This window comes from Bufo bufo, chromosome 5 (genome assembly GCF_905171765.1).
Source record: "Bufo bufo chromosome 5, aBufBuf1.1, whole genome shotgun sequence".
In the NCBI taxonomy this organism is placed as follows: Eukaryota; Metazoa; Chordata; class Amphibia; order Anura; family Bufonidae; genus Bufo; species Bufo bufo.
The window spans coordinates 230,454,283-230,478,701 of NC_053393.1; the positions used below are offsets into that span (position 1 = coordinate 230,454,283).

The 24,419-nt window shown below is 49.2% G+C and overlaps 1 protein-coding gene and 1 long non-coding RNA gene across 2 annotated transcripts in view; one reads left to right on the forward strand and one right to left on the reverse strand.

The window, feature by feature from the left end:
* Positions 1-24,419, reverse strand: part of AOAH (acyloxyacyl hydrolase) — a 181,277-nt gene that overhangs the window by 147,292 nt on the left and 9,566 nt on the right. The gene's annotated exons all lie outside the window — the stretch shown is intronic.
* Positions 11,306-22,494, forward strand: LOC121001982. The gene is made up of 3 exons (XR_005779193.1): positions 11,306-11,483; positions 16,563-16,567; positions 22,480-22,494. It is a non-coding gene; the product is annotated as an uncharacterized LOC121001982 (long non-coding RNA).

Consider the following 24,419-nt stretch of genomic DNA (forward strand, 5'->3'; position numbering starts at 1 on the left):
CTATTACCAAGACCCTTCTCTCCCAATTACTTAGTTTGGAGGGGCAGTCAGCTCTAAGAGCCCTGGTCTTTCCAAACTTTTTCCATTTAAGAATTATAGAGGCCACTGTGCCCTTGGCAACTTTCAGTGCAGCAGAAATTGTTTTGTACCCTTCTCCAGATCTGTGCCCCCACACAATCCTGTCTCTGAGCTTTACAGGCAGTTCTTCCCTCCTCATTGCTTTTTGCTCTGATATACGTTGTCAGCTGTGAGACCCTATATAGACAGGTGTTTGTATTTCCAAATTATATCCAATCAACTGAAGTTACCACACGCTAATCAAGGTGTAGAAACATCTCAAAGATGATCAAGAAAATTGGGAGCCCCCCAGAGCTAAATGTCAAGTGTAACAGCAAAGGGTCTGAATACTTATGCCCATGTGAAAGTTTAGTTTTTCCTTTTTAATAAATTTGCAAAAAATTCTAAAGTTCTGTTTTCGCTTTCTTATTATGCGGTATTGAGTGCAGATTGATGGGGGAAAGCTACATTTTTTATTTTAGCACAAGGACGCAACATAACAAAATATTTAAAAAGTTGAATACACTATACATCTACAGCTAAATAAGGAGGGGTTGTGATGTTTGTAATGGTAGGTTCACTTCAATGGGTCATCCTGTCTACCACTGTCATGTGTTAATCTGCTCACACAAGTCAACTAGGTAGGCACAGAGGTATATTTGCATGATTAATTTTAATCCTACCGACTTGCATTGACACTATGCATTGTGTGATATCCTGAGTAGAGATGAGTGAACCCGAACTGTATAGTTCGGGTTCGTACCGAATTTTGGGGTGTCCGTGACACGGACCCGAACATTTTCGTAAAAGTCCGGGTTCGGGTTCGGTGTTCGGCGCTTTCTTGGCGCTTTTTGAAAGGCTGCAAAGCAGCCAATCAACAAGCGTCATACTACTTGCCCCAAGAGGCCATCACAGCCTTGCCTACTATTGGCATGGCTGTGATTGGCCAGTGCAGCATGTGACCCAGCCTCTATATAAGCTTGGGTCACGTAGCGCTGCACGTCACTCTGCTGATTCAAGCATAGGGAGAGGTTGCTGCTGCGACGTTAGGGCGAGATTAGGCAGATTAACTCCTCCAAAAGACTTCATTCTGTGATCGATCTGCAGCTGTGGATCATTGAAGTGCTAATATCGACTTGCTCACTTTTTTGAGGCTGCCCAGAGCGTTTTTAGATCACTTTTTTCTGGGGTGATCGGCGGCCATTTTGTGGCTTGTGGTGCGCCAGCACAAGCTATCACCAAGTGTATTTAACCATCAATAGTGTGGTTATTTTTTGCTATATCCTACATCAGCTGCAGGCTGAGCCTGTGTCACCGAAGTGCATTTAACCATCAACAGTCTGGTTATTTTTTGGCCATATACTACATCAGCTGCAGGCTGAGCCTGTGTCACCGAAGTGCATTTAACCATCAACAGTCTGGTTATTTTTTGGCCATATACTACATCAGCTGCAGGCTGAGCCTGTGTCACCGAAGTGCATTTAACCATCAATAGTGTGGTTATTTTTTGGCCATATACTACATCAGGGGCAAGTTGAGCCTGTCACCCAGCGCCTAAAAAATAGACCTGACATTTCTATTCAACCAAATTTGTACTGTTTTAGCTGGTCAAGTTATTTGTAGTGACCGTAAAAGCACACTTTTTGTTCTGGGTTGAAAAACTATTCCCAAATTTGCCATTCTCAAAATAACTAGTTTCTGCTATATGAGGCCTACTTGAAATCTATCCCAAAAAGGATATCTTACATTGAAGGTGCTGATAGTGTCATTCAGAAAAACCTAACACACACGCTACCGTGCAGATACAAGTCTAATTCTGTGATTAAACCTATACCTGTCACACAGCGCAAAAAAAACCAGGCCTCACATTTCTATTCAACCAAATCTGTACTGTTTTAGCTGGTCAAGTTATTTGTAGTGACCGTAAAAGCACACTTTTTGTTCTGGGTTGAAAAACTATTCCCAAATTTGCCATTCTCAAAATTGTGGTGAACGGGAACAATGAGGAAAACATCTAATAAGGGACGCGGACGTGGACATGGTTGTGGTGGTGTTAGTGGACCCTCTGGTGCTGGGAGAGGACGTGGCCGTTCTGCCACAGCCACACGTCCTAGTGAACCAACTACCTCAGGTCCCAGTAGCCAGCAGAATTTACAGCGATATTTGGTGGGGCCCAATGCCGTTCTAAGGATGGTAAGGCCTGAGCAGGTACAGGCATTAGTCAATTGGGTGGCCGACAGTGGATCCAGCACGTTCACATTATCTCCCACCCAGTCTTCTGCAGAAAGCGCACAGATGGCGCATGAAAACCAAGCCCATCGGTCTGTCACATCACCCCCATGCATATCAGGGAAACTGTCTGAGCCTCAAGTTATGCAGCAGTCTCTTATGCTGTTTGAAGACTCTGCTGCCAGGGTTTCCCAAGGGCATCCACCTAGCCCTTCCCCAGGGGTGGAAGAGATAGAATGCACTAACGCACAACCACTTATTTTTCCTGATGATGAGGACATGGGAATACCACCTCAGCACGTCTCTGATGATGACGAAACACAGGTGCCAACTGCTGCGTCTTTCTGCAGTGTGCAGACTGAACAGGAGGTCAGGGATCAAGACTGTGTGGAAGACGATGCAGGGGACGATGAGGTCCTAGACCCCACATGGAATGAAGGTCGTGCCACTGACTTTCAGAGTTCGGAGGAAGAGGCAGTGGTGAGACCGAGCCAACAGCGTAGCAAAAGAGGGAGCAGTGGGCAAAATCAGAACACCCATCGCCAAGAGACTCCGCCTGCTACTGACCGCCGCCATCTGGGACCGAGCATCCCAAAGGCAGCTTCAAGGAGTTCCCTGGCATGGCACTTCTTCAAACAATGTGCTGACGACAAGACCCGAGTGGTTTGCACGCTGTGCCATCAGAGCCTGAAGCGAGGCATTAACGTTCTGAACCTTAGCACAACCTGCATGACCAGGCACCTGCATGCAAAGCATGAACTGCAGTGGAGTAAACACCTTAAAAACAAGGAACTCACTCAGGCTCCCCCTGCTACCTCTTCTGCTGCTGCCGCCGCCTCGGCCTCTTCTGCTGCTGCCGCCGCCTCGGCCTCTTCCTCCGCCTCTGGAGGAACGTTGGCACCTGCCGCCCAGCAAACATGGGATGTACCACCAACACCACCACCTGCGTCACCAAGCATCTCAACCATGTCACACGGCAGCGTTCAGCTCTCCATCTCACAAACATTTGAGAGAAAGCGTAAATTCCCACCTAGCCACCCTCGATCCCTGGCCCTGAATGCCAGCATTTCTAAACTACTGGCCTATGAAATGCTGTCATTTAGGCTGGTGGACACACACAGCTTCAAACAGCTCATGTCGCTTGCTGTCCCACAGTATGTTGTTCCCAGCCGGCACTACTTCTCCAAGAGAGCCGTGCCTTCCCTGCACAACCAAGTGTCCGATAAAATCAAGTGTGCACTGCGCAACGCCATCTGTGGCAAGGTCCACCTAACCACAGATACGTGGACCAGTAAGCACGGCCAGGGACGCTATATCTCCCTAACTGCACACTGGGTAAATGTAGTGGCGGCTGGGCCCCAGGCGGAGAGCTGTTTGGCGCACGTCCTTCCGCCGCCAAGGATCGCAGGGCAACATTCTTTGCCTCCTGTCTCCTCCTCCTCCTACTCAGCTTCCTCCTCCTCTTCTTCCACCTGCTCATCCAGTCAGCCACACACCTTCACCACCAACTTCAGCACAGCCCGGGGTAAACGTCAGCAGGCCGTTCTGAAACTCATATGTTTGGGGGACAGGCCCCACACCGCACAGGAGTTGTGGCGGGGTATAGAACAACAGACCGACGAGTGGTTGCTGCCGGTGAGCCTCAAGCCCGGCCTGGTGGTGTGCGATAATGGGCGAAATCTCGTTGCAGCTCTGGGACTAGCCGGTTTGACGCACATCCCTTGCCTGGCGCATGTGCTGAATTTGGTGGTGCAGAAGTTCATTCGCAACTACCCCGACATTTCAGAGCTGCTGCATAAAGTGCGGGCCGTCTGTTTGCGCTTCCGGCGTTCACACCCTGCCGCTGCTCGCCTGTCTGCGCTACAGCGGAACTTCGGCCTTCCCGCTCACCGCCTCATATGCGACGTGCCCACCAGGTGGAACTCCACCTTGCATATGCTGGACAGACTGTGCGAGCAGCAGCAGGCCATAGTGGAGTTTCAGCTGCAGCACGCACGGGTCAGTCGCACTGCGGATCAGGCCCACTTCACCACCAATGACTGGGCCTCCATGCGAGACCTGTGTGCCCTGTTGCGCTGTTTCGAGTACTCCACCAACATGGCCAGTGGCGATGACGCCGTTATCAGCGTTACAATACCACTTCTATGTCTCCTTGAGAAAACACTTAGGGCGATGATGGAAGAGGAGGTGGCCCAGGAGGAAGAGGAGGAAGAGGGGTCATTTTTAGCACTTTCAGGCCAGTCTCTTCGAAGTGACTCAGAGGGAGGTTTTTTGCAACACCAGAGGCCAGGTACAAATGTGGCCAGACAGGGCCCACTACTGGAGGACGAGAAGGACGAGGATGAGGAGGAGGTGGAGGAGGATGAGGATGAAGCATGTTCACAGCGGGGTGGCACCCAAAGCAGCTCGGGCCCATCACTGGTGCGTGGCTGGGGGGAAACACAGGACGATGACGATACGCCTCCCACAGAGGACAGCTTGTCCTTACCTCTGGGCAGCCTGGCACACATGAGCGACTACATGCTGCAGTGCCTGCGCAACGACAGCAGAGTTGCCCACATTTTAACGTGTGCGGACTACTGGGTTGCCACCCTGCTGGATCCCCGGTACAAAGACAATGTGCCCACCTTACTTCCTACACTTTAGCGTGATAGGAAGATGCGCGAGTACAAGCGCACGTTGGTAGACGCGCTACTGAGAGCATTCCCAAATGTCATAGGGGAACCAGTGGAAGCCCAAGGCGAAGGCAGAGGAGGAGCAAGAGGTCGCCAACGCAGCTGTGTCACGGCCAGCTCCTCTGAGGGCAGGGTTAGCATGGCAGAGATGTGGAAAAGTTTTGTCACCACGCCACAGCTAACTGCACCACCATCTGATACGGAACGTGTTAGCAGGAGGCAACATTTCACTAACATGGGGGAACAGTACCTGTGCACACCCCTCTACGTACTGACTGATGGTTCGGCCCCATTCAACTTCTGGGTCTCCAAATTGTCCACGTGGCCAGAGCTAGCCTTTTATGCCTTGGAGGTGCTGGCCTGCCCGGCGGCCAGCGTTTTGTCTGAACGTGTATTCAGCACGGCAGGGGGCGTCATTACAGACAAACGCAGCCGCCTGTCTACAGCCAATGTGGACAAGCTGACGTTCATAAAAATGAACCAGGCATGGATCCCACAGGACCTGTCCATCCCTTGTGCAGATTAGATATTAACTACCTCCCCTTAACAATATATTATTCTACTCCAGGGCACTTCCTCATTCAATCCCATTTTTATTTTCATTTTACCATTATATTGCGGGGCAACCCAAAGTTGAATGAACCTCTCCTCTGTCTGGGTGCCGGGGCCTAAATGTGTGACAGTGGCCTGTTCCAGTGGTGGGTGACGTGAAGCCTGATTCTCTGATATGACATGAAGACAGATTCTGTGCTGACATAAGGCCAGATTCTCTGTTACGGGACCTCTCTCCTCTGCCTGGGTGCCTGGGCCTAAATATGTGACAGTGGCCTGTTCCAGTGGTGGGTGACGTGAAGCCTGATTCTCTGCTATGACATGAAGACATATTCTGTGCTGACATAAGGCCAGATTCTCTGTTACGGGACCTCTCTCCTCTGCCTGGGTGCCTGGGCCTAAATATGTGACAGTGGCCTGTTCCAGTGGTGGGTGACGTGAAGCCTGATTCTCTGCTATGACATGAAGACAGATTCTGTGCTGACATAAGGCCAGATTCTCTGTTACGGGACCTCTCTCCTCTGTCTGGGTGCCGGGGCCTAAATATGTGACAGTGGCCTGTTCCAGTGGTGGGTGACGTGAAGCCTGATTCTCTGCTATGACATGAAGACAGATTCTGTGCTGACATAAGGCCAGATTCTCTGTTACGGGACCTCTCTCCTCTGCCTGGGCCTAAATATGTGACAGTGGCCTGTTCCAGTGGTGGGTGACGTGAAGCCTGATTCTCTGCTATGACATGAAGACAGATTCTGTGCTGACATAAGGCCAGATTCTCTGTTACGGGACCTCTCTCCTCTGCCTGGGCCTAAATATGTGACAGTGTCCTGTTCCAGTGGTGGGTGACGTGAAGCCTGATTCTCTGCTATGACATGAAGACAGATTCTGTGCTGACATAAGGCCAGATTCTCTGTTACGGGACCTCTCTCCTCTGTCTAGGTGCCTGGGGCTAAATATTTGACAGTGGCCTGTTCCAGTGGTGGGTGACGTGAAGCCTGATTCTCTACTATGACATGAAGACTGATTCTGTGCTGACATAAAGCCAGATTCTCTGTTACGGGACCTCTCTCCTCTGCCTGGGTGCCTAGGCCTAAATATGTGATAGTGGCCTGTTCCAGTGGTGGGTGACGTGAAGCCTGATTCTCTGCTATGACATGAAGACTGATTCTGCGCTGACATAAGGCCAGATTCTCTGTTACGGGACCTCTCTCCTCTGCCTGGGTGCCTGGGCCTAAATATGTGACAGTGGCCTGTTCCAGTGGTGGGTGACGTGAAGCCTGATTCTCTGCTATGACATGAAGACTGATTCTGCGCTGACATAAGGCCAGATTCTCTGTTACGGGACCTCTCTCCTCTGTCTGGGTGCCGGGGCCTAAATATGTGACAGTGGCCTGTTCCAGTGGTGGGTGACGTGAAGCCTGATTCTCTGCTATGACATGAAGACTGATTCTGCGCTGACATAAGGCCAGATTCTCTGTTACGGGACCTCTCTCCTCTGCCTGGGTGCCTGGGCCTAAATATGTGAAAGTGGCCTGTTCCAGTGGTGGGTGACGTGAAGCCTGATTCTCTGCTATGACATGAAGACTGATTCTGCGCTGACATGAAGCCAGATTCTCTGCTATGGCATGAAGAGACTGATTCTCTGCTGACATGAAGCCAGATTCTTTGCTATGGCATGAAGAGACTGATTCTCTGCTATGGGACCTCTGTCCAATTGATATTGGTTAATTTTTATTTTTTTTATTTTTATTTTAATTCATTTCCCTATTCACATTTGTTTGCAGGGGATTTACCTACATGTTGCTGCCCAGTGGCGTAGGGATCGCCATAGCAACCATAGCAGTGGCTATGGGGCCCTACGCCACTGGGGGCCCGTCTGGACCGCATAATTTTTTTATTTTTTTATTAATACACACTCTCACAGGCAGCCAGGCCCGACCACCCGCCCAGTGTAGTGGGCGGGGCGTGGGCGGTCTGCGGCTCGGGCCTGGCTGGGGCCCTGGGGGAAGTAGGCTGTAGCCTGTAGCACTGCCGGCTGCCGCACAACTGAAGGAGTGTCTGGACTCTGGACTGGAGAACATGAGGTAGGCGGACGCGGTGGAGGGGGCCGGAACGGGGGCGTAGCGGAGGCGGAGCCAGGCTGGCACCAGCGCCGCAGACTGCAGTGCAGGAGGAAAGGAATGAATTTCCTCCGGCTCCGCCTCCTACTAACTAGAGGGACTGGGTGGGAGCAGGACTCAGGAGGCAGACTCAGGCGGTGGAGGGGGTGGGGCTAGGCCGGGGGGGGGGGGGGCCCGGGGGGGGGGGTACCTGCTGTGGAGGGAGTGGGACTATGGAGGGAGTGGATCATGGTTTGTAGGGTGAAACTAAATCGCACCTCCTCATTCCTATACTATTGACTACTGTATGTAATAAGCAGCATTTCTTATGATAAAACATGGCTATACAGCGGTTATATCAATCATTTGCTGTGCACTATTAGGAGGCAATTAGTATACAGTTTGATCAAAGAGCATAGGCCCACTTACCGCGACAAGGTTTCCTCCTGTTAAGTGGGAACCTACTCTAACCGTAGCGCAGTGCCGTGTGGCAATCACCGTGTCTCCACACTGCTCCAGCAGGCAATGGGATCCAGCAGCCAACCAGCCGCCCCGCTGTACAGCGGAGCCACCTAGGCCTCGGATCCCACAGCTCCACCAGCACAGCACAGAAACAACGACGGCCGCCATCCAGCGCCGCATGTGAACTGGTGCTAAAGGATCACCTGTTCACAGCTTCTCAGGAACTCCAACTGAGATGTGGTAGGAATTAAAACCCTGTGCAGACTACTGCTAATTTAAGTACAGAGCACCTGTGTCACATGGGGAGGAGTGCTGACTTAGTATGGGGGGAGAAAGACTATAGAACGAATAAATCATGGTTTGTAGGGTGAAACTAAATCGCACCTCCTCATTCCTATACTATTGACTACTGTATGTAATAAGCAGCATTTCTTATGATAAAACATGGCTATACAGCGGTTATATCAATCATTTGCTGTGCACTATTAGGAGGCAATTAGTATACAGTTTGATCAAAGAGCATAGGCCCACTTACCGCGACAAGGTTTCCTCCTGTTAAGTGGGAACCTACTCTAACCGTAGCGCAGTGCCGTGTGGCGATCACCGTGTCTCCACACTGCTCCAGCAGGCAATGGGATCCAGCAGCCAACCAGCCGCCCCGCTGTACAGCGGAGCCACCTAGGCCTCGGATCCCACAGCTCCACCAGCACAGCACAGAAACAACGACGGCCGCACTCCCTATGGAGGGAGTGGTCCCGCCGGCCGCACTGGCGCCAGTCAGAGGCGCTATCTAAATCTGATATACTGACTGCCCAAAACCAGTCTGAGGGCCAGAGAGGAACCGGCTCACAGTCAGTAGTCACTCCTCCATTCCAGTCCTCAGTGGAGTCAGTGCCTGGTCTCTCCAGTCCAGTGACAGTCCTGCCGTGTGTGTGCCGTTGGTCGTGCCACTCCAGTCTGTGCGACTACAGTCAGTGACTGACTCTAAAAGTAAGTGATGCATGTGAATATGTGATTCATTTGAATTTAAAGGGAACCTGTCACCAGTATTTTGTGCATAGAGCTGGGGACATGGGCTGCTAGATGGCCACTAGGCACTAGCACATCTGCAATACCCAGTCCCCATTGCTCTCTGCGATTTTATTGTGTTAAAAAACAGTTTTTATCAATATGCAAATTAACCTGATATGAGTCCTGTGTCCGGAGATGAGTCCAGCGGAAAGGAGCCCAGCACCGCCCCGCGTCCTCCGAATCTCCTCCTTGCTGGCTGACGTCACAGAGCTGGAGCGCCGAAATCTCGCGATGCGAGCACAGGGAATGAACATGATGCCAACACTGCACATGCGCTAGCTCGCGCATCGCGAGATTTCGGTGCTCCAGCTCTGTGACGTCAGCCAGCAAGGAGGAGATTCGGAGGACGCGGGGCGGTGCTGGGCTCCTTTCTGCTGGACTCATCTCCGGACACAGGACTCATATTAGGTTAATTTGGATATTGATCAAAACTGTTTTTTAACACATTAAAAGCGCAGAGAGCTGTGGGGACTGGGTATTGCGGATGTGCTAGCGGCCATCTAGCAGCCCATGTCCCCAGCTCTATGCACAAAATCCTGGTGACAGGTTCCCTTTAAGGAAGTGAGATTATTGAGAATTTATGATTTCTGAGATAATCTAAATTCTTAGGTTAAAAAGAGCTGCCTGCAGACTCAGAGTGGGGCCCAAGAGAAGCCATTGCAGGTCTGCAGGCAGAATTCAGATCATCAGACTCTCACTAATTACAGCACACGCCCTGCACCCTGGCCTGTAGTGTCCACCATCAGACAGGGGAGGGAAGAAACCCTGTGGCCCCCAACACATTGGGGGGCACACTGACACTCTAGTTCTGGGGTTTATTTTCTTCCCTCCCCTGTCTGATGGTGGACACTACAGGCCAGGGCGCAGGGCGCAGGGCGTGTGCTGTAAATAGTAATTAGTGAGAGTCTGATCATCTGAAGTTAAAAAGAGATGCCAGCAGTGATAAGGAGGGCGCCCCTTCCTTCTTTTGGGGGGCACACTCTTATATGACAGACACAGACATAAATGTACTTTTACACTTGCGGCAGGACGGATCCGGCAGGCTGTTCAGCCTGTCGGATCCGTCCTGCCGCTATTTCGCTGGACCGCTGCTCCGTCCCCATTGACTATAATGGGGATGGGGGCGAAGCTCCGGCGCAGCACTGCGCGGTGAGAGGCCACCGGACGAAAAAGTCGGACTTGCAGTACTTTTCGGCCACCAGCCTTTCACCGCACACTGCCGCGCTGCATCGGAGCTCTGTCCCCGTTCCCATTATAGTCAATAGGGATGGAGTGGCGGCACGGCGAAATAGCGGCTGGACGGATCCAACAGGCTGAACAGCCTGTCGGATCCGTCCTGCCGTAAGTGTGAAACTACCCTAAGTTCTGCTCCTTATTGAAGGTTGCTGTACTCGCAGTAGATGGTTCCACTGTGGGCGGGCTCAGGGAGAGTGGTGGCAGAGGCACTACTGTGGCAGGCACCAGGCTAGTCTGGACTGGGAGTCTGATGGGACTGACTTGTAAAAGTTAGATGAGAGAGAAAAGTCTGAGTGCACTCAGACTTTTCTCTCTCATCTAACTGAAGACGCATGGTAAGGCCCCATTCACACGTCCGTAAGTGTTTTGTGGATCCACGGGCCCGTGGATCCGCAAAACACTGACATCGGTAATGTGCGATCCGTAATTTGCAGTTGCGGACAAGAGTAGGACATGTTCTATTTTTTTCGGGAACGGAATTGTATGGGTCCGCAACTCCGTGTCCAGGCTGCACATCGTGCAGCCCCATAGAAATGAATGGGTCCGCAATTCCGTTCCGCAAAATGCAGAACAGAATTGTGGACATGTGAATGGGGCCTTATTGGTAGGTGCCAGACCAGATGTGACAACTCCAGACCCCAGAATCTGCTCTGCACCCCTATAGTATATGAAGTGGCACTGCCTTGGGGTGCCCCATTACAGGACCAATGATCCAGCTTCCAGCCCGTTACTCTCCTGGGGCAGAGGGCTGGTCTGGTGGTGGCAGGCAGTACTGTGGGACTTGTAAAAGTTACTCTGGAGTCCGGATTAATTGGGTCCTGGATCATGGTCCTGTAATGGGGCACTCCACCTACCATGTCGTCTTATGCAACTGCGGCATATGGCGGTTGATATGAGTGGTTCCACAGATTGTGTGCGGACCAAAAATACAAATGTTTGAATGAGGGAGGCCTTACAAATAGAAAATCCACATGAATTTCTGTGTTTTCGGCACTAATTCCACGTGTTACTTTCTGTTTTTTGTTGCAGATTTTCGCGGATCTCAGCCACACATTGAAAAGGGTGAAAACAGCACAAAGAATTTGCTACAGATTTCACAATCCAGGTAAGTTACCGCTCAGAAATAAAAAGAAAATTGTACAATCAGTTTGGAAAATATTATTTACTTTGCAAGTACTCTATAAAGCTACTTTCACACTAGCGTTTGGTGCGGATCTGTCATGGACAGACTGCATTCGTTTAGAATGGATCCGGTTGTATTATATTTAACGTTGCCAGCCAAGACGGATCCATCATGAACACCACTGAAAGTCAATGGGGGGCTGTTTTCTATTGTGCCAGATTGTGTCAGAGAAAATGGATCCATCCCTATTGACTTACATTGTGTGTCAGGTTGGATCCGTTTGGCTCCGTTTCATCATGCGGACACCAAAACAATGCAGGCAGCCTCCAGAGCGGGATGGAGACTGATCGGAGGCAAACTGATGCATTGTGAGCGGATCCTTTTCCATTCAGAATGCACTAAAGCAATAGGCAAAACGGATCTGTTTTGGAGAGCCTGTGAGATCCCTGAACGGATCTTAAAAAACATAAACCAAAATGCCAGTGTGAAATTAACCATATTAAGTTGATGCATACTTTAGGAACTTTTCAGACATAAACCCGCGTTTAAGGCCCCATTCACACGTCCGCATTTTGCGGAACGGAATTGCCATGACACAGAGTTGTGGACCCAAACTTGCGGGTCTGCAATTCCGTTAACCGAATAAAAAAAATAGAACATGACCTACTTTTGTACGCAACTGCGACAGGAGTAGGCATATTCTATGCAGTGTCGGCAATGTGCGGTCCGCAAGTTGCGGATCGCACATTGCCGATGTCAGTGTTTTGCAGATCCACGGACCCGTGGATCAGCAAAACACTTACGGAGGTGTGAATGGGGCCTAATATGGCTTTTCATACTGTGTGACAATTAAGCGTCTTTCTTTGCGCTATTTTTCTAGAGATTGTAACATGTCTTCCTATACCCATCAAAGTGGTGCTCAAAAACGCAAAAAGAAGAGGGAAGAAAGCCAGAAAACACAAAAAATTCCCAAAATTACCAGCTTTTTTACTTCTCCCAATGCTGGTGAAAGCTCTAAAGATGCTGAGGGAGCTAGCTCAGAAAGCCTTCCTAGTGTAGGTAGTCAGATGGCAGTGCAGGATCCGATATCGCATGCATTTCAGGATTCCTCAGGTGAAACAAGTGCTAAATTGCCTACTGAGGTTGAACCAAGCCGGGCATATGATGCTGAACAAGCTGGAGGTCACACTCTTGATCTGCACAGCATTGCATCCGAAAAAAATGTCACAGACAGGGCACACTTTCCCATAACCATTTTAGATCCACAAGTGAAACGCTTTATTCTTTCTCATGGTCCTTGTAGGCCTTCAGGGCCTTTTCCTAGAGACAATGATGCAGATAAAAGATGCTTTTCAGATAAATACTATGAGAAAATCACCAAAACAGGATTGAAGCTCCCAGTGACCTGGCTGTGCTACTCCCCCAAATTGAATTCTGTCTATTGTGAACCTTGTTGGCTTTTTGGGGATCGAAAAAAACTAGGCTTTGAACCTGCTTGGGCCAAGGCATCCAAAAATGGAAAGGCCTGTCAACTAAAATTCAGTCCCACGAAAACGCACAGGCTCACTTAAATGCCTGTGTGGTTTATGACCAGTGGAGGAGGCAGGGCACTATAGATGAGGAACAAGAAAAACAAATCCAAAAAGAGAAAAACTTCTGGAGGGAAGTTTTAAAAAGAATAGTCAATGTTACATTGACAATGGCAATGAGCAACATGGCTTTTCGAGGCCACAGGGAAAAAGTTGGCGAAATAAATAGCGGTAACTTCCTGGCCATAATTGAGCTCTTAGCAGAATATGATCCTGTCCTTAAGCAGCTGTTGCAGCAACCTCATGGGAAAGTAAAATATTTAAGCCCTACAATTCAAAATGAGCTTATTGATATTTTGTCCAATCATGTCCTCAATGATATCTTGTTAGAAGTCCAACAAGCTAATTTCTACTCATTGATCATCGATACAACACAGGATATTTCACGAACTGATCAAATGAGCCTGGTTGTCCGATATATTACTGTGGACAGAGATTCAAATATGAGGGTAACAAAAATTAATATACATGAGTCTTTTCTCGGTTTTCATCCCATTACAGATCAAAGTGCAGCTGGGATAGAAAACCAAATATTGGCAAGCCTTGAAAAAAAGGGACTTCCTTTAGAAAAATGTCGAGGTCAGGGTTACGATGGAGCAGCCACCATGAGTGGCGTATATTCTGGTGTGCAGGCCCGAATTTTAAAGAGACAGGAAAATGCACTTTATGTGCACTGTGCGGCCCATAACCTAAATCTGGTTCTTCAGGATGCTGTTTCAGACATCACTGAAATATCCAGTTTTATGACCACATTACAAAGCCTTTATTCGTTTTTCGGAGACAGCGGGAAGCGATGGGGCATTCTATCATCATTCACAAGTGAATCCTCTGTCACACTGAAAAAACTGTGCCCCACGCGGTGGTCTTCTCGCTATGACTCACTGTTGGCCCTGCGTTTCCGCTACCCAGATATTTTGAGGGCTTTGTCAAAAATTGTTCTGCTGTCATCAAAAAAAAGTGAAAGAGAGGAGGCTATGACATTTAAGAAAAAATTGGAGTCATTTCACTTCATCTTTTTAATTGTTCTTCTATCAAAAATATTAAGCAGTGTAAACTCCTTGTCCAAAATTTTACAGTCTGAAAATATGGACTTGGCTAGAGCTTCTCAATTTATAAAAACTGCCATGGAAGGCCTTTCAGCATTCCGTAACAGTTTTGAGAATGCCAAAACAGATGCCATTACCCTTGCAGAACAGTGGAATATAGCTCCAAAATTCGAAAGTAAGCGAATTCGCACAGTAAAAAAGCATTACGACGAACTGTGTGTCGATGAGAGACTGCAAGACCCCGAGCAACGGTTCAAAGTCATAGTTTTTTACCAGTGTCTGGACATCATAGTAAACCAGCTTGCCAACAGATTCCAAGGACTGAATAACGTTGTTGAACGTTTTAACATACTTCAGCCTGCAGTTTTATCATCTGTCTCAGATGATAATTTGTTTACAGCTGCATCAAAGCTGCAGGAAAAATACGATAGTGACCTACCCCCATCTTTCCCAGGGCAGCTTCTCAGCTTTAGAGCAGCACTAAAAGATGAAATCCAGAAGGCACCTACTGTAAAAGATCTTGCACACTTGCTCCTGGTTGAGAACAATGCACTTGCATCAAATATACCAGATGTGTGCATAGCCTTTCTGCTGTTTCTATCACTTCCTGTGACAGTGGCCTCTGCGGAGCGGTCCTTCTCAAAATTAAAAATAATCAAGAACTATTTGAGAAGTACTATGTCAGACCAAAGGCTTTCTGGGCTTGCAATCCTTAGCATTGAAAATGTAAGAGCTAAAGCCTTGCATCTAGACAGCATTGTGGACACTTTTGCAGAAGTAAAAGCACGTAAACGTGTTTTCTAATGTAGTCTTCTGAGTGAGTATACTGGTTCAAATGGTTTCAAAACTTCCGTTTTTTCTTTCTTCCGTTGAAGAAAGTCAGTTCATGCTAGTTACACCACCTGTTGTGGTAAAAAAGAAGCAGGATTCCAGCCAAATGTTTCATCCTAGCCAAATTTTATAATAATTCAAATATTTTCAATTTAAAAACAAATCTGTCAGTTGTCTCCTCTTCAGATCTCCCCCTGCACAGCAGAATAACAAAAAAAAGGAAGCCTAGTAGAAGGCTTAGAAGTTTGCAGAAATTTGATAAGAAAAATTGCATTTAGCTATAAGATGGAAACAGTAAAAGTATTTCAAAGGGAGGGAAGTGAATGGAATTGCTCTGGAATATGCAGTCGGAGTGCTCCTAAAGCTGCTCAAGTGACAGAGCAACCATAGGTAATGGGGTCACTTATCTGCCTTTGAAATGTAGCAGGGGAGTGTGAATCACAAGACAAATCAGATATTTCACAGGTAGAAGTCTGTTTGGCTGTAGTTCTGCTTCAACCGTTTCAGTTCAGCATCAAAGGGAACCGGAAGTGAGGGACATGGAAGCTGCCCTTAAACCAGCAGACTACCTCGGATACTTTGACATAGACCCTGAACAAGCATGCAGATCAGGTGCTCTGACTGAAGTCTGACCGGATTATCTGCATGCTTGTTTCAGCCAGGTGTGTGATGCATACACTACTGGTGCCAGAGAGACCAGGAAGACTGCCAGGCAACTGGTTTTGTTTAATAAGACACTTTAGGTACCCTTTCAGTTCAACGTTGACCGTTAAAGATAATTCTTCTTGCCTCACTGTTTACAGCTGCGTTGCACTCATTTTCACAATTTGTAAAGCTTTTTACAACTACATATTATAATTGAATAATCCACCAGCTCTTACAGGCTTACAAATTCTCTGTCTTAATCACTTGCAGTGTCCAGCTCTTGGCTGGGGGATAGGAGACCCCAAAGAGTTTAGACATGCACTAAATGGAAATTCTCTTTATATAGCAGCTGCACACAGAGATGGCAAAATAAGTGAACATGTGTACAAGGAATGTACTAATATATTTTTTTTTTAATTCTTTTTTTTGTAAATGTAGGTTACATATTCAACATGTTCGTTTGTTTGGTGTTCAACGTTTTAAGTGTTTTGTTGTTTATCGGGTTTAAAAAACAATTTCACGGAGGAAGAGATAATAACAAGTACAGTTTGAAGTAAGTATAAAAGAACAGATGGGTAGTATTGTGTGTTTAGATCCAATCTTAAAGCTTTCCCCTTTCCCTTCTCCTTTACAGGTAACATTTAATGATGACACATCAAGAAGAGGAAAAAGACTACGAAGAGGACACTTCACAACTAGTGAACATACAGGTCTTACAATTAAGTCTAATATCCCCCAGCCCCCCACCACACACACACTTTATGTTAAAATACAATTACTAATTATTATTTTTTTCCAATTCTTCATGTTTCAGATTGGCCACTTTATCAGTTACTGAATGGTTTTCAATTTTGAATTAAAAGGTTCATATACTTATTTGTTTTCCTGACTTTTCTATGCTCATGGCGGTGGGAGATCTAGGATGGGTGTTTGCGTGGGAGCTCTGGAAGGGGTGGTGGGAGGCCCGATATATATGTGGGGGGGGGGGGGCCCATAATTTTTTTTTTGCTATGGGGCCCATGCATTTCTAGCTACGCCCCTGTTGCTGCCTTTTGCAGCCCTCTAGCTCTTTCCTGGGCTGTTTCACAGCCTTTTTAGTGCCGAAAAGTTCGGGTCCCCATTGACTTCAATGGGGTTCGGGACGAAGTTCGGGTCGGGTTCGGATCCCGAACCCGAACATTTCCGGGAAGTTCGGCCGAACTTCTCGACCCGAACATCCAGGTGTTCGCTCAACTCTAATCCTGAGGAGAACTGTTTATGCAAGGTCACACATTGTAACGATCTTTACTTTACAGCATATTTTTCCTCTTCCTGTAAGATTACAATGTGACCCTTTATTTATCCCTCAAGCTTTTTATTCAACACAATAATTTATGTTCTGTTCAATATACTCTACTATTAAGACTGTTATCATTCAGAGAAGGATAGTGGTTAAAGACAACATAGATCATTGTTTTATTATTACTTATTATTAAAATGGTTTTGAACAACCTATCCACAGGAGAGGTGATAAATCTATGATTCCTGGGGGTTGAACCTCTAGGACTCCCTTAGGGAACTGCTAATGGGGCATTTACATGTGCCGACCTAGTAGGCGTTATCAGGAAGTGACCATTCCTTCTTGATAATTGCCTGCTCGTCAGTGGAGGAAAGAGCTGCATTTACATGCCACAATCACCTCATCTGTATGGGGACGACTGATCGATTGCGCCGTAGTTCGTCCTTCATTGTTTCTGGGCAACTGAGTGCTGTCTAAATAGAAAGTTCAGCTACCCAGAAACAATGATTGAGGTGTCAGCATGAAAGATCTTTTCACTCGATAAAGGGGTGTTTTACTTGTTAATCAGGTGATGAGCGGCACCTTTACACAGGCATATTATTGGGAACGAGTGTTCGTACTAAAATTTGTTTCCAATCGGACCGACAGTTGTGAGGTGTAAATCCACCTTAAAGAGGTTGTCCGGGTTCAGAGCTTAACCTGGACATACCCTTATTTTCACCTAGGCAGCCCCCCTGAAGCTAGCATCGGAGCATCTCATACTCTTATGCGCTCACTTGCCCTGCTAAGTCGCGCAGGGCAAAGGGCTCTTTTGTTTATCATAACACACTGCTGGGTGGAAACTTCCGCTTGGCAGTATGTTCGGTGACGTCACCGGCTCTGATGGGCGGGCTTTAGCGTTGCCCTAGCCGTTTTACTGGCTAAATCCTATCTTTTCATGGGACAACACTGAAGATATGATACTTTGATACAATGTAAAGTAGTCAGTGTACAGCTTGTATAATGGTGTAAATTTGGTGTTGTGCCCTCAAAATAACACACAAGCATTAATGTCTAAACTTTTTCTCTCTCTCTCCAAAGGGTGGGGGCTGGGTATTTGGGGTAAAATGTTATTATATTCTTGATTTATATTCTGGATTTGTGCAATATGAATCCTTGGATTTTTCTGATTTTCTACATGTTTCTTATAAAAAAAAAAAAAAAAATAATAATTAATGTCTAAACCGCTGGCAACAAAAGTGAGTACACCCCTAAGTGAAAATGGCCAAACTGTGCCCAAAGTGTCAATATTTTGTGTGGCCACCATTATTTCCCAGCACTGCCTTAACTCTCTTGGGCATGGAGTTCACTAGAGCTTCACAGGTTGCCACTGCAATCCTCTTCCACTCCTTCATGAGGACATCAGGGAGCTGGTGGATGTTAGAGACCTCGCACTCCCCCACCTTCTGTTGAGGATGTCCCACAGATGCTTAATAGGGCTTAGTTCTGGACACATGCTTGGTCAGTCCAGCGCCTTTACCCTCAGTTTCTTTAGCAAGGCAGTGGTCGGCAGTTGGCGTCATTAATTATCATGTTAAAACAATGCTCTGCGGCCCATTTTCTGAAGAGAGGGGATCATGCTCTGCTTCCCTTAATGAACTGTAGCTCCCCACAGCCAGCAGCACTCATGCAGCCCCAAACCATGACACTCCCACCACCATGCAATACACACTTGTCTTTGCCACCACACACACCAGACACCATGTGAACCAAATACGTTTATCTTGGTCTCATCAGACCACAGGACATGGTTCCAGTAATCCATGTCCTTAGTCTGCTTGTCTTCAGCAAACTGTTTGCAGACTTTCTTGTGCATCATCTTTAGAAGAAGCTTCCTTTTGAGACAACAGCCATGCAGACCAATTTGATGCAGTGTGCGGTGTATGGTCTGAGCACTGACAGGCTGACCCCCAACCCCTTTAACCTCTGCAGCAATGCTGGCAGCACTCATACATCTATTTTGAAAAGACAACCTCTGGATATGATGTTGAGCATGTGCACTCAACTTCTTTGGTGGACCATGGCGAGGCTTGTTCTGAGTGGAACCTGTCTTGTTAAACCCCTGTATGGTCTTGGCCACTGTGCTGCAGCTCAGTTTCAGGGTGTTGGCAATCTTCTTATAGCTTAGGCCATCTTTATGTAAAGCAACAATTATTTTTTTCAGATCCTCAGAGAGTTCTTTGCCATGATGTGACATGTTGAACTTCCAGTGACCATTATGAGAGAGTGTGAGAGTGATAACACCAAATTTAACACACATGTTCCCCATTCCCACCTCAGATCTTGTAACACTAACGAGTCACATGACACCAGGGATGGAAAATGGCTAATTGGGCACAATTTGGCCATTTTCACTTAGGGGTGTACTCAGTTTTGTTGCCAGCCATTTAGACATCAATGGCTGTGTGCTGCATTATTTTAAGGGCACACCAAATTTACTGTCATGGTCTTACCTGCTTGCTGCTCTCCTTCGTTTGACATGTGCTGGCGGCCATCTTGGTTTCTGGGTTTCTTGTAGCCTTCCACCCTGCGGCTCCTCCTTCCCCTGGGAGGAGCTGGATGCCTAGCTCATATATATAGGAGGTCTGTGGCTTCAGTTCCTTGCTTGGTCCTCTTGTGTTCACATGCTTCTAAGACTGCTGCTGCTTCTGGTTCCTGATCCTGGCTTCGTCTGACTACCCTGCTGGTTCCTGATCCTGGCTTCGTCTGACTACCCTGCTGGTTCCTGATCCTGGCTTCGTCTGACTACCCTTCTGGTTCCTGACCTCTGGCTTCGCAAAGACTCTGCTCGGTTTCACCATCCGTTTGGACTTTTGCTTTACAGCTTTATTTTCAATAAAGCCTTCTTATTTTCACTTATCTCTTGTTGTACGTCTGGTTCATGGTTCCGTGACATTAGGACCAAGCCATGAATTCTGACGGTACAGGGCCATCCTCGCTACCCACGCTGGTTGCCAGACTTGATCAGCAGGATCACCTGTTGGGTCGGTTCGCTGTGGCGTTGCAAACCCTGCTTGAACGCACGGCTCATTTCGCTCCCGTTGCCGATGGGTCGGTTGTCGCTCCTGGGCTCGCTCCTACTGCTGCTCCGGTTGTTGCGCCAGAGTCTACCCCGACACCTGTTGTTGCGCCTGCGGTGTTTCGGGGTATGACCGGTTCTGCCCCTCTTCCACAGCGCTTTGGGGGAGAGCCAACTCAGTGCCGAGGTTTCCTTAACCAGGTGGGCATTTATTTCGAGTTGCTGCCACATGCCTTTCCTACTGAGAGATCAAAGGTGGGCTTCTTGATCTCGCTGCTCTCGGACAAGGCCTTGGCCTGGGCCAGCCCTTTATGGGAGAACAACAATCCGGTGGTTGCCGAGTTTTCCGGTTTTGTTGCTTCTCTTCGGAAGGTATTCGATGTGCCGGCTCGTGCTGCCTCTGCTGCGAAGCTTCTTATGTCCATCAGACAGGGTTCACGATCCGTAGCTGAATACGCCATTGAGTTTCGTCCCCTGGCAGCAGAGGTGGGCTGGAATAATGAGGCTCTGGTCGCTGCTTTCTCTCATGGTCTCTCGGATGCCTTGAAGGATGAGGTTGCAGCTAAGGACCTACCAGTTGAGCTCGAGTCTCTTATTTCTTTCCTGATTTTGATTGACACCAGACTCAGGGAGAGACCTTCCTTTAAGGAGAACCTGCGGAGGTCTTCTAACAGATTGGTGCCTACGTTTGCTGTCCCACCCGTGCCTCCCTCTCCTCCCACGCCTCCTGGGGATGACTTGTCTGGGGGTGAACCCATGCAGCTGGGGTTTGCTCGCCTGTCCGAGGGGGAGAGGGCACTCTGGAGACGCGAGGGCCGATGCATGTACTGTGGTCTCGGTGGGCATTTTCGGTTGGCATGTCCGAACCGTCCGGGAAACGCTCGTACCCTGAGATCCTGTCGGGGGCAGATCTTGGGTGGAGTCTCCTCGTCCCCGGTTTCCCGTGTTGACAAACCACTGATCACTGTTGTCCTCTCCTGGGTCGGGGGCTCGGTGACGACCCAGGCGTTGGTGGACTCTGGTGCTGGTGGTTTGTTCATTGATAGTGTGTTCGCTGCCGCCAATTCCATTCCTCTGCAGGCTCGAGGTTCCCCACTGGCTCTTGAGGTGATAGACGGCAGACCCCTTCTGCTGCCACACGTGACTCATGAGACCCTTCCAGTGGGGATAGCCATTGGTGCCGTTCACAGAGAGTCGGTCTGCCTCCAGGTTATTTCGTCTCCACACTACTCGGTGGTCTTGGGGTACCCCTGGCTCCAGAAGCATAATCCGACTTTCGATTGGAGATCGGTCGAGATCCTCTCGTGGTCACCGCAGTGTGGGGCTAGTTGCATCCATGGGTCTGTCAAGTTGCTGTGTACTTCCTCGGACTTCCTCGGACTCTCTGTTTCCTCCTGAATACGAGGAGTACCGGGATGTATTCGATAAGGTGCGCGCGGTTGCCCTACCTCCGCACCGCCCATACGATTGTGCCATAAAGTCTATCCACTGTCGGTAGCGGAGAATGAGGCCATGGAGGAGTACGTGAGGGAGGCGCTTTCACGCGGACACATTCGCAAATCTTCGTCCCCGGCAGGGGCTGGATTTTTCTTTGTGAAAAAGAAGGGCGGTGAGTTGAGGCCTTGCATCGATTACAGGGGTCTCAATCGCATCACGATCAAGAACGCTTACCCGATACCCTTGATTTCCGAGCTGTTCGATCGCCTTAAAGGGGCCACAGTCTTTACCAAACTCGACCTGAGGGCGGCATATAACCTGGTAAGGATCAAGGCGGGCGATGAGTGGAAGACCGCGTTTAACACCAGGACCGGTCATTACGAATCCTTGGTTATGCCCTTTGGGTTGTGCAATGCGCCCGCAGTCTTTCAGGAATTCATCAACGATGTTTTCCGTGACCTGTTGCAGCAGTGTGTGGTAGTCTATTTGGATGACATCTTGGTATATTCTGAATCCATGGAGGCCCACATTCTGGATGTCAGACGAGTGTTGCAACGGTTACGAGAGAACAAGCTGTTCGGTAAGCTTGAGAAATGCGAATTTCACCGATCCCAGGTAACCTTCTTAGGTTACATCATTTCCGCTGAGGGGTTCTCCATGGATCCTGAGAAGGTTTCGGCTGTCTTACAGTGGCCCCAGCCCAGTGGTCTTCGTTCCCTGCAGCGCTTTTTGGGCTTCGCCAATTATTATCGGAAGTTCATCAGGGACTTTTCCATGCTGGCCAAGCCTCTCACGGATCTGACCAGGAAGGGCAGTAATTCCCAGGTCTGGCCGCTCGAGGCCATCCGAGCTTTTGAGGCCCTAAAGTCCGCCTTTGTGTCGGCTCCGATTCTGTCGCATCCCAACCCTGGGTTGCCCTTTGTCCTCGAGGTGGACGCGTCTGAGATGGGAGTAGGCGCCCTTCTGTCTCAGCGTAGAACACCAGAGGGTCCTCTGCTTCCTTGTGGGTTTTACTCCCGGAAACTGTCTTCCGCGGAGTGCAACTATCAGATTGGTGACAGGGAGTTATTGGCCATCGTGCAGGCCCTTAAAGAATGGAGGCACTTGCTCGAGGGTTCGGTGGTTCCGGTTCTCATCCTGACGGACCACAAGAATCTGACCTACCTTTCTGAGGCCAAGAGATTGACACCACGTCAGGCCAGATGGGCTCTGTTCTTGTCACGTTTTAATTACGTGGTCTCCTACCTACCCGGTTCCAAGAACATCAGGGCGGATGCCTTATCACGGCAGTACTCCGAGCTGTCCAGGGAGGAGTCGATTCCGACTTCGGTCATACCTCCGAATCAGATCCTGGCCGCCATTCGCACCAGCCTGACCTCTCCCCTGGGTGAGCAGATTTTGGCGGCTCAATCTGGTGCTCCCTCTGGGAGACCCAACGGCAGAAGTTTTGTGCCTGAGGAGTTGCGCACTCGGTTGTTGCGAACCTACCATAACTCCAAGACCGCGGGGCATCCTGGAAAGAATCAGCTGTCCTGGGCTGTTTCACGTCTGTTCTGGTGGCCTTCCCTACGTTCCGACATCGCCGCATATGTAGCGGCATGCTCCGTTTGTGCCCAGAGTAAGTCCCCTCGGCACCTTCCGTTGGGCCTTCTGCAACCCATAGCCACCGGGGAGCGCCCATGGTCACACCTGGGGATGGATTTCATTGTGGACCTCCCTGCATCCCGAGGCCATACGGTCATTCTCATGATTGTGGATCGGTTTTCCAAAATGTGCCACTGTGTTCCTCTCAAGAAGTTACCCTCTGCACAAGAGTTGGCCACGATTTTTGCCAGGGAGGTCTTCCGGTTGCACGGTTTGCCTAAGGAGATTGTGTCGGATCGGGGGAGTCAGTTTGTGTCCAGGTTCTGGCGCGCCTTTTGCTCCCAGTTGGGGATTCATCTCTCCTTCTCCTCGGCCTACCACCCTCAGTCCAATGGGGCCGCAGAACGATCCAATCAGGCCTTGGAGCAATTCCTTCGTTGCTATGTCTCCGATCACCAAGACAATTGGGTTGACCTCCTGCCTTGGGCTGAGTTTGCCAGGAACACGGCGGTGAACTCTTCCTCTGGGACGTCTCCCTTCATGGCCAATTATGGGTTCCAACCTGCCGTGTTACCGGAGGTATTCTCTCCCCAGGATATTCCGGCTGTGGAGGATCACCTTTCCGTCCTACGTGCTTCTTGGGTACAGATCCAGAAGTCCCTTGAGGTCTCTGCGCAGCGCCAGAGACTCCAGGCTGATCGCAGACGAGCGCCTGCTCCTTCCTACCAGGTCGGAGACCGTGTATGGTTGTCCACCCGCAACCTCAACCTTCGAGTGCCCACTCCCAAGCTGGCGCCTCGCTTTGTTGGTCCCTTCCGAGTGCTTCGCAGGGTAAACCCGGTAGCCTATGCCCTTGCGCTTCCTCCTGGCATGCGGATCTCCAACGTGTTTCATGTCTCCCTGTTGAAGCCACTGGTGTGTAATCGTTTCACTTCCTCGGTTCCTCGGCCTCGTCCGGTCCAAGTGGGCAATCGTGAGGAATATGAGGTGAGCAATATCCTGGACTCACGCCTGGTCCGCGGTCGGTTGCAGTTTTTGGTCCATTGGCGTGGTTATGGTCCAGAGGAGCGTTCCTGGGTTCCCTCCGCAGATGTCCATGCTCCTGCCTTGCTCCGAGCCTTCCACGCACGCTTCCCTCAGAAACTGTTTTGTGCTCCGCGGAGGAGGGGCCCTTGAGGGGGAGGTACTGTCATGGTCTTACCTGCTTGCTGCTCTCCTTCGTTTGACATGTGCTGGCGGCCATCTTGGTTTCTGGGTTTCTTGTAGCCTTCCACCCTGCGGCTCCTCCTTCCCCTGGGAGGAGCTGGATGCCTAGCTCATATATATAGGAGGTCTGTGGCTTCAGTTCCTTGCTTGGTCCTCTTGTGTTCACATGCTTCTAAGACTGCTGCTGCTTCTGGTTCCTGATCCTGGCTTCGTCTGACTACCCTGCTGGTTCCTGATCCTGGC